This window comes from Gadus chalcogrammus, chromosome 12, assembly GCF_026213295.1.
Source record: "Gadus chalcogrammus isolate NIFS_2021 chromosome 12, NIFS_Gcha_1.0, whole genome shotgun sequence".
NCBI classification, from domain to species: domain Eukaryota; kingdom Metazoa; phylum Chordata; class Actinopteri; order Gadiformes; family Gadidae; genus Gadus; species Gadus chalcogrammus.
The window spans coordinates 21,863,788-21,872,348 of NC_079423.1; the positions used below are offsets into that span (position 1 = coordinate 21,863,788).

The window sequence follows — 8,561 nt, forward strand, 5'->3', positions numbered from 1 at the left end:
GCGCTTCAGCAGAATGGACGATTTTGTGTCCATTTATAAAGGCAGCATGGATGCCCTGCTAAGGGAATATGCCGACTCATTGAAGAGAAAGAAGAAGCAGAAGGTGATATGCTATTTCTACTTAAATACCTGTGTGCACACTCAGTCTCTGACTCACTCACACTCACAAACTAACTTTTCTGGAAGAGGCATGGGAGTTTTTATGGTGTCATACCACTGTAGATGTTTGTATATAAAGTATATACGTGTATATTTTCCATGAATGCACACCAACTCCTTGTATGCATGAATTGCCTGAATGAAAGTGTGCAAAATCTATAGGTTAATTCTGTGAAACCGGCCATTAAAATTTTGATTGGTTTTGTAGAAACATCGGGTGGAAACAGAAAAATGGAAACCGAAGAAACAAAGGAGACGGGGAGTATACGTGGCACCAAGGAAGAAGGCATTTACTTTCCAAACATCTTCCAAGGTAAAGGTCATACTCATTGAAAACATTACAGAGCACTCATCCTAAGGATACCAACAATTGTCTTTTGACGCAGTATGCCCATATATTCTTGAAATAAATACAGGCATGTCGGAATCATAGAGTAGGGTCAAATTTTCAAGCAATATTTCACTTTACAGTTTTTTCATTGTTCTTCTGATCTGTACACTACATCTCAGAAGCCTGAACCTTTGATCACTCCTGACTGCCCATCTGAGAGCCGCCCGCCCTCACCCCTCTGCCCTGCTGACGTCCTTCACCTGTCTTCACCCAAACTGGTCACTCCTGCTAGTCCAGGTGAAAGCCACCCGCCCTCACCTGACGTGCCAAACCAACAGGTGAGGATTAGTACAATGGCATGGAAGGTAATGAACAAGTTAGAGCTTAATAGTACACACACACACACACACACACACACACACACACACACACACACACACACACACACACACACACACACACACACACACACAGGTACTAATTAGACACACCGAAGGATAATATAATTTTTTAGACCTAGAATTACATTTTTCCTCCTTATTGCCCTAGGGAAAAATAAAACTGCCAAAATTCAAAAAGGAAACTGGCTATTGATAGGTCTAATATTGGGCACTATTTTGTTTTCAGAATTATGCCTAGGTCATATTTCACCATAGATGTTTATTTTAATTATTTTTCAGCTGTGATAATTAATAAAACGATTGTGTTTTTCAAGACATTCATTTGTGTTTGTCCAAAATGTGTCATTACTTGCTGCTGAAAATGTCTGGCCCAATTGAATTTTTTTTTTTTGAAAATCTGGCCGAACTGAATTTGTTATGGAATAGCCCTGACCTAGGGCCTAGGCAGAGACAATGAGGATGCAATATAACAACTGTATTTTTAGCTACTGTAAAGTTTTTTGATTGACAGGTTCAGTTTCATGTTTATTTTTCCTCCTTATTGCCCTACGGTCTAGGCAGTCATTTAGGATGAAATAGAGTTATTGCATTCTTATAGCAGCTCTCATTTCACATCATAGACTTAAACCATAGATCATACACCTTAATTGCTGCATTGATTAAATGTTAATCCTGACTTTCAGTTAAACGCACAGTGGAAAAAGAGATCAACAGAGGTGATTGTTGCAGTGCTTCCATCCCAAATGAAGGGTCGAAGCCTCATTATTCACCACTCTGATCTGCTTTCACTACGGCCACACCTGTGGTTGACAGGAGAGGTAGGCATCTTTCAACCGCTTCCTCTCACTGCTTGTCTTAAGCAATATAAACGCATTAAAGGAATTTATATGAACATTTCAAAACACAGAGGGAATGGAAAGGGGGTGCATTATAATGTCCCCTATCTCTTGGCCCCTATCTCTTGGCCTTTTGGCCGTTGAAATTACATTATTCATTTCAATGGCCAAAAAAGTAGTTTGCTTTCATATGGCGATGCTGTGTGCTAATGTTAACCAAACATTATGTTGTGTTCATCAGATAATTCATGGATTGATGATGCATCTCAGTGCCTACAACACCAATGTTGTAGACACCATCTACTTGATGGACCATTACACTGCAGGTGTTATTTTGTTTGGCGACAGAGATATAGTACGCCGTCAAAGTTTACCTAAGGTAATATGTTCAACTATCGAAGATGGTACAAAAGATAGACATCATGATATCATCATATGCATTATAAGTGAATGCAAACCTAAAGAAAATTATTACATCACAACATCACACTTCTTCAGGGAATACTTGAAGATGAGGAGGACATCCCATGGCAAAACTGACTGGGTGGATATTCACTGGAAAGGAGGAGTAATACCTCACCCAGTACAAAAGGATGGTTGCAGTTGTGGCGTTATTGTTGTCGAAGTAAGTTGAACTATGTAGTATAGTGGAAACATAATGTTTTTGTGTTTGCAGTGGTTGAAATAAGGTTCCATTTAGGTGTTTCTGTACACGTACAAGATTTCTGTGAATCCTCACCGTCATGCATGTGTTTACATATGCTTTAGTTATCTATTAAAAGAGGAAGACATTTTCAATAACTACAGTGTTGTTAATTTAGATGGCCAGAGCAGTAATGGAAGCCTTCCCTCAGTTGCCCCACATTGACTTTGACACCTCCAAGAAAGCCATGAAAGAAGCCAGGAGAAATATGGGACTCCAAGTCCTTGAAGCATCAGGTACAATAACTTAAATGATGAATAATAATGAAAAACGTAAAGGCACTCCAATTCAGATTAATTGTATTTTGTGAAAACACTTTCTTTCAGTCTTTGATGACGAAATGTGCGCAATGTGTGGAGCTGACAAGCCCCTTGGAGATGCACCTGCCAATACCGACTGGGTGAGTTGTTGTTAGCTGCAGTTAAATGTGGAATCGTGATGTGACATTCAGTGTTGGTAGCAACTGACTAAGTAATGTACTGTACTGTAATAATATTACTTTTAGAAGTCGCAGATTTACTTCCCCGCCACCTGGGACATACCACTTAAACCTAAGTGTTCCTACCAACTGAAATCATGTACATGAATAAATCATACATTCGTTTTTCAATTCAACAGATCCAGTGTGATAAATGTGACCGGTGGTTCCATGCCCTGTGTGCCAATATGGACACCAGGACCCTGGAAGAATTTAAAAAAAAAGAATGGCTCTGTGTGCTGTGCAGATGACCAGCAATATGGGGGTCAAGTAGTTGGACATCCTTGGACTGGCATGGCTCTCGGCTTTGGCCTTGGCCTGGAATGGCTTGGTTTTTGTTTGGGTTTGGGGAAATAAACTTGCTATTGAACAATGAGACGGTTCATTTTTTTGTGGGGTTTGGTCTAAAGATCATCTTGTTTGTCAGGTTTCGTGAAAATCAGATGAAATTAGTGACCTGTGAAAACATTTTTTACGTTTTTCAACTTGAAAGGGTTTATGGATCACAAAATGGGGAGGGCATTATCTTCAGGTGTGTCTAATTAGTACCATCTAGTACAGTGGTTTTCAAACTGTGGGGCGCGCCCCCCCTGGGGGGCGCTAGAGTTCTTCAGGGGGGGCGCGACGTGAGAAAAAAATAAACCCGAAAAAAACCCTGAAAGACAATGATTCAAATCATCAGTCGTACTTCAACTGTAGAAGTAACATAATAACTAAATCAATTTTCAACCGTTTATCTTCGTGCAAACCATTTAACAAATCTACACACTTCAATAATATCTAAACAGAATTTCGATATCATTTAAAATGTCTTCAGAATCACAGTTTTAGTTTCATACTGCTTCGTTTTCAGCTGTTTTCATTGAAGACGTCAGCCCATTCTGATACACCTACTTCTAGACATCGTAACTCATTCCTTTTTCAACCGTTTACCATCGTTCAAACCATTGAACAAATCTACACACTTGTATCTTCAATACTATCTAAACGGAATTTTGATAGCATTTATACTTTTTTCAGAATCACAGTTTTAGTTTCAAACCGGCGTCGTTTTCAGTTGCTTATAATAATTTAGGTCACCATAGCAACGCCGGTAAACAAACCCCGCCGAATAGTCGAATCTCTGGACTGAACGGCAGATCTGATTCGACTCAGAAAATCCAGAGTCGGGGACCCTGAATGAATCTGTAAACTGGCAGTTTACACAGATTAAGATGTTCAAATGTATTTAAAAAAGGTTAAGCTAAAACATGCTTAGATAAAGTTGTTAAATTGTGTTGTTTAAAAACGCAAAAAGATGTTGTAATGTTTCAGAAATATGTTTAAAAAATATGTTAAATTTGTTTCAAATGTTTCAAAAATATGTTCCAAATGTTTTAAAATTATGATCGGAGATGTTTGAAATGTGTAAAATAATTAAAATTGCTTTCAAAACACAGGTATTTAGAAAAAAAAATTGGGGGGGGGGCTCAGCTGAATTTTTTTCTCTGAGGGGGGGCTCACTCTCTCACACTTTGAAAACCCCTGATCTAGTAGATATGCATTGGTTTGGGGGGGGTTGGGTGCCATACCATGGAAGCTATTGAGCAAAAAGTAATTTTCCATAGGAAATTAATAGGATTCTTAAAAAAATGAATAGCATTGTAGGAGCAAAAACATCTTACGTTTTGGAAAGAATGTCCTCAAAAACTTCACATGCATATTTTGGCTGTTGGAAATTGCATTATTTTAAAACTTTGTGGTGAAGTACAGACAGATTTCTGCATAACTTCTGGCACTGACTGCTATGACCGTACTACGTGTTGTACTGACTACTAGTACAAAAGGAACCATGTGATTCGACTGTATAGTTTTGGAGAATATATCCTTTGAAAACCTCACATATACATTTCTTTGGCTGATGGAAATTGCATTATGTTAGCACCTCAAAGTGAGCTATAGAAAAAAATATACATAAGTTCCGGGACTGAATGATATGACTATACTAGCTGTTGTGATTTTGAGAAAATGTCCTTTGAAAACCTCACCTATGCATATTTTGGCCTATGCAAATTGCATTATGTTGGCACTTTGAAGTGAGCTATAGACAAAATAATAGATAAGTTTCGGCACTGACTGACATGACCATACTAAGTGTTATACTGACTACTTGTACACACTTAAAAAAACAGGCTTAGACCCGACTGTCCTCAGTAACTTCAGGCCTATTTCAAAGCTGCAACTCTTGTCCAAGATCCTAGAGAAGGTGGTCTCTGAACAGCTGTCATTATTCCTGGATCAGGGTAACATCCATGAGACCTTTCAGTCTGGTTTCCGCAAACTTCACTCTACGGAGAAGGCCTTACTGAAAGTGTCCAGTGACATTATGATGTCTGCTGATTCGGGAAAGTGCACTGTTCTAGTTCTCTTAGATCTGTCCTCAGCCTTTGACACAGTTGACCACCAGATCCTGCTGAGAAGACTGAGGGATGAAGTAGGACTCTCAGGGTCAGTTTTACACTGGTTCTCGTCATACCTCTCTGGGCGTAGCTTTAGTGTCACTGTTAACCAAATAAGGTCTGAGTCAGCAGATCTGTTGTGTGGAGTCCCCCAAGGCTCCGTTTTTGGCCCTGTGTTATTTTTGCTGTATTTGATCCCCTTGGGAAAAATCATCCAGGGATTTCCTGATGTTTCTTACCACATGTTTGCTGATGATATCCAGCTTTACTGTTCCTTCAAGCCAACTGAGCTCCAGAGGCTAAGTTCCTTAGTTCAGTGCTTGGTGGAGATAAAACATTGGCTGAGTGATAACACCCTGCAGCTTAATGTGGACAAAACAGAAACACTGGTTATTGCCCCTGATGATTCCATTCCAGGGATTAGCCAGTACCTGGGTGACTTGGGCCAGTCTGTCAAACCGAGCCTAAGAAACCTGGGTGTTGTGTTTGACAAAGACATGTCATTAGTGCAGCACTGTAAACAGCTGACCAAAAATTGCTTTTTTCAACTGAGGAACATTTCGAAACTCAGGAAAATGGTTTCACAAAATGACTTGGAGCTGATCACTCATGCATTTGTGTCTTCGCGTTTAGACTATTGTAATAGTTTGTTTTCTTGTCTAAACAAAAAGGAGCTGTCTCGCCTGCAGTTAGTGCAAAACTCTGCAGCGAGAGTTCTGACTCGCACCAATAGGAGGACTCATATAACCCCTATTCTTAAAGCTCTTCATTGGCTGCCTTTTTCGTCCAGGATCAATTTTAAAATTTTGGTTTTAACGTTCAGAGCTTTGCATGGCCAGGCTCCGCCTTACATCAGTGATCTGATCCAGCCTTACACCCCAACTCGGGCTCTGAGGTCTGTGGATCAGAATCTGTTGACGTTGCCACACACTCGTTTCCGGACCAGAGGAGACAGATCCTTCCAGGCTGTTGCTCCCAGGCTCTGGAACGATCTTCCGCTCTCTCTGCGTTCGATGGAGTCTGTTGACTCCTTCAAAAAGCAACTAAAGACCTATTTGTTTGCTCATGCTTTTGCTTAGCTGACTTGGGGCTGCTATGTTTGTCACCTAGTTGTCTTGGCCTTTTAAACTTAAATTTGTATGTACTTCTTAACTGTGTATTGTTATTGTTTTTTGTTTTAACTGTGAAGCGCTTTGTGACCCTGGTCTGTGAAAGGTGCTGTACAAATAAAGCTTACTTACTTACTTACTTACTTACTTACACGTAACCAAGTGATTTTACTGTATAGATTTTTAGAAAATGTCCTTTGAAAACCTCACCTATGCAGTTTGGCCTATGCAAATTGCATTATGTTGGCACTTTGAAGTGAGCTATAGACAAAATAATAGATAAGTTCCGGCACTGACTGACATGACCATAGTAAGTGTTATACTGACTACTTGTACACACGTAACCAAGTGATTTTACTGTATACATTTTTAGAAAATGTCCTTTGAAAAACTCACCTATGCATATTTTGGCCTTTGCCAATTGCATTTTCTTGGCACTTTGAAGTGAGCTATAGACAAATTATACACAAGTTCCGGCACTGACTGACATGACCATATTCACCCTTGTGCTGACCACCTGTACACACGGAACCATGTGATTTTACTGTACAAATTTTGAGAACGTTGTGCTGACTACTTGTACACAAGTAGGCCTATCAATGCGATTTTACTGTATAGATTTTGAATAAATGTCCTATGAAAACCTCACCTATGCATATTTTGGCCTTTGCAAATTGCATTTTCTTAGCATTTTGAAGTGAGCTATAGACAAAAATATACATAAGTTCCGGGACTGAATAATATGAATATACTAACTGTTGTCCCGACTACTTGTGCACAAGGAACCACATGATTTCACTGTATAGTTTCGGGGAAAATGTCCTTTGAAAACCTCACGTGCATGCTTGGTCCTCTGAAAACCCTTTTTTGTTGTGGACGTTTTCACGCCGATAGCGTTTGCAGCGATCCACACAAACACACAACCGTAGGTGAAGACTTTTATTTTGAGAACGTTGCGAGATACCGCACAAAGGATGTTTAGAGTAGAGGCGCACGAAGATTTTGTGTGACGGCTGGCTTAACCGCGGATGGACGAATGACGGCTGGCTTAACCGCGGATGGACGAATGGCGGCTCACTTGACTGCAGTCTCATAACGGTGCCTGGCGTTTTTTAACGCCCCCTGCCCCGCCCCCATGGTGTTGCGGCGTCAACTTGCGTTAGTGCTGGGCGCTATACCGGTTCAGACTGAATAACGGTGTGCATTTTCTGTTTCAGACGGGACCAGGGATGGAAATTAACACCCGTCACCCGCCATTTGCGGGTGGATTTGTATGGTACACTGTGTCGGGTAATACTTTTCAGTAAGGTCCGATCAAATTTGCATATTTAATATTCGTTATACGGCGCTGTGCAGTTCCACAACCATTACTGTCAACATCCCTTCTTCTTCTACGCCTCTTTTGCTGAACTGCAACTGTCCGGCATCTGGGATAATATACCAGTAACAGGCTCTCAAGTCTCACGCATTCGGCGTTTGACACACGCAATTCAACCCATGCACACGCTCACACGCCACACTTCGTATTTCTCACGCAGAGAAATTACCAGGATAGCGCCCACCAATTTGGGCCGCTATTAAACAGTGTTACAGGTAGGAATCAAATGGGTTTCCCGTACGTAGGGTAACCAGACGTCGTCTTTTGCCCGGACATGCCCTCCTTTTGAGACACTTTTAAAAAATGTGTGGCGGAATTTAAAAATCGTCCGGGATTTTATTAAAGCCTCATACATGTTCTCATTGTATTTGCGTTGCGTTTCTTTGGGTCGTTCGCAAACTAGTTATGCTACGCCCTCCCCTACTCAGTTCTGTTCGCTTTGCATTGGAGGAAGTGAGTAGGGGGCGTGGTTAAGTAGAGCCTTCAGATTGGACGGTTTGACTTACGCAGTTACCGTCGTGTATTTTTTTTTTTATCATTATTGTTTTATAGGGACAAACATTAACAAAATTCTCCCACAGGGGATTGATAACGTTCTATCTATTGAACAGAAAGAAACACTTCATACTTTACATATTTTATCACAGCATTGGCCTACTGAATGCCACAGATATATTTCCAGCATTGGACTGAATGCCACATAAATATATAATTATGTTTTTGCACGT

At 40.5% G+C, this 8,561-nt stretch overlaps 1 long non-coding RNA gene across 2 annotated transcripts; it reads left to right on the forward strand.

Moving 5' to 3' along the window:
• The first annotated feature begins 1,744 nt into the window (after positions 1-1,744).
• Positions 1,745-4,218, forward strand: LOC130393847 (uncharacterized). 2 transcript variants are annotated; one of them, XR_008897169.1, is made up of 5 exons: positions 1,745-2,106; positions 2,226-2,352; positions 2,549-2,666; positions 2,757-2,830; positions 3,049-4,218. It is a non-coding gene; the product is annotated as an uncharacterized LOC130393847 (long non-coding RNA). The 2 variants fall into 2 exon arrangements; XR_008897168.1 differs by having other exon boundaries at positions 2,226-2,666.
• The last annotated feature ends 4,343 nt before the right edge of the window (positions 4,219-8,561 follow it).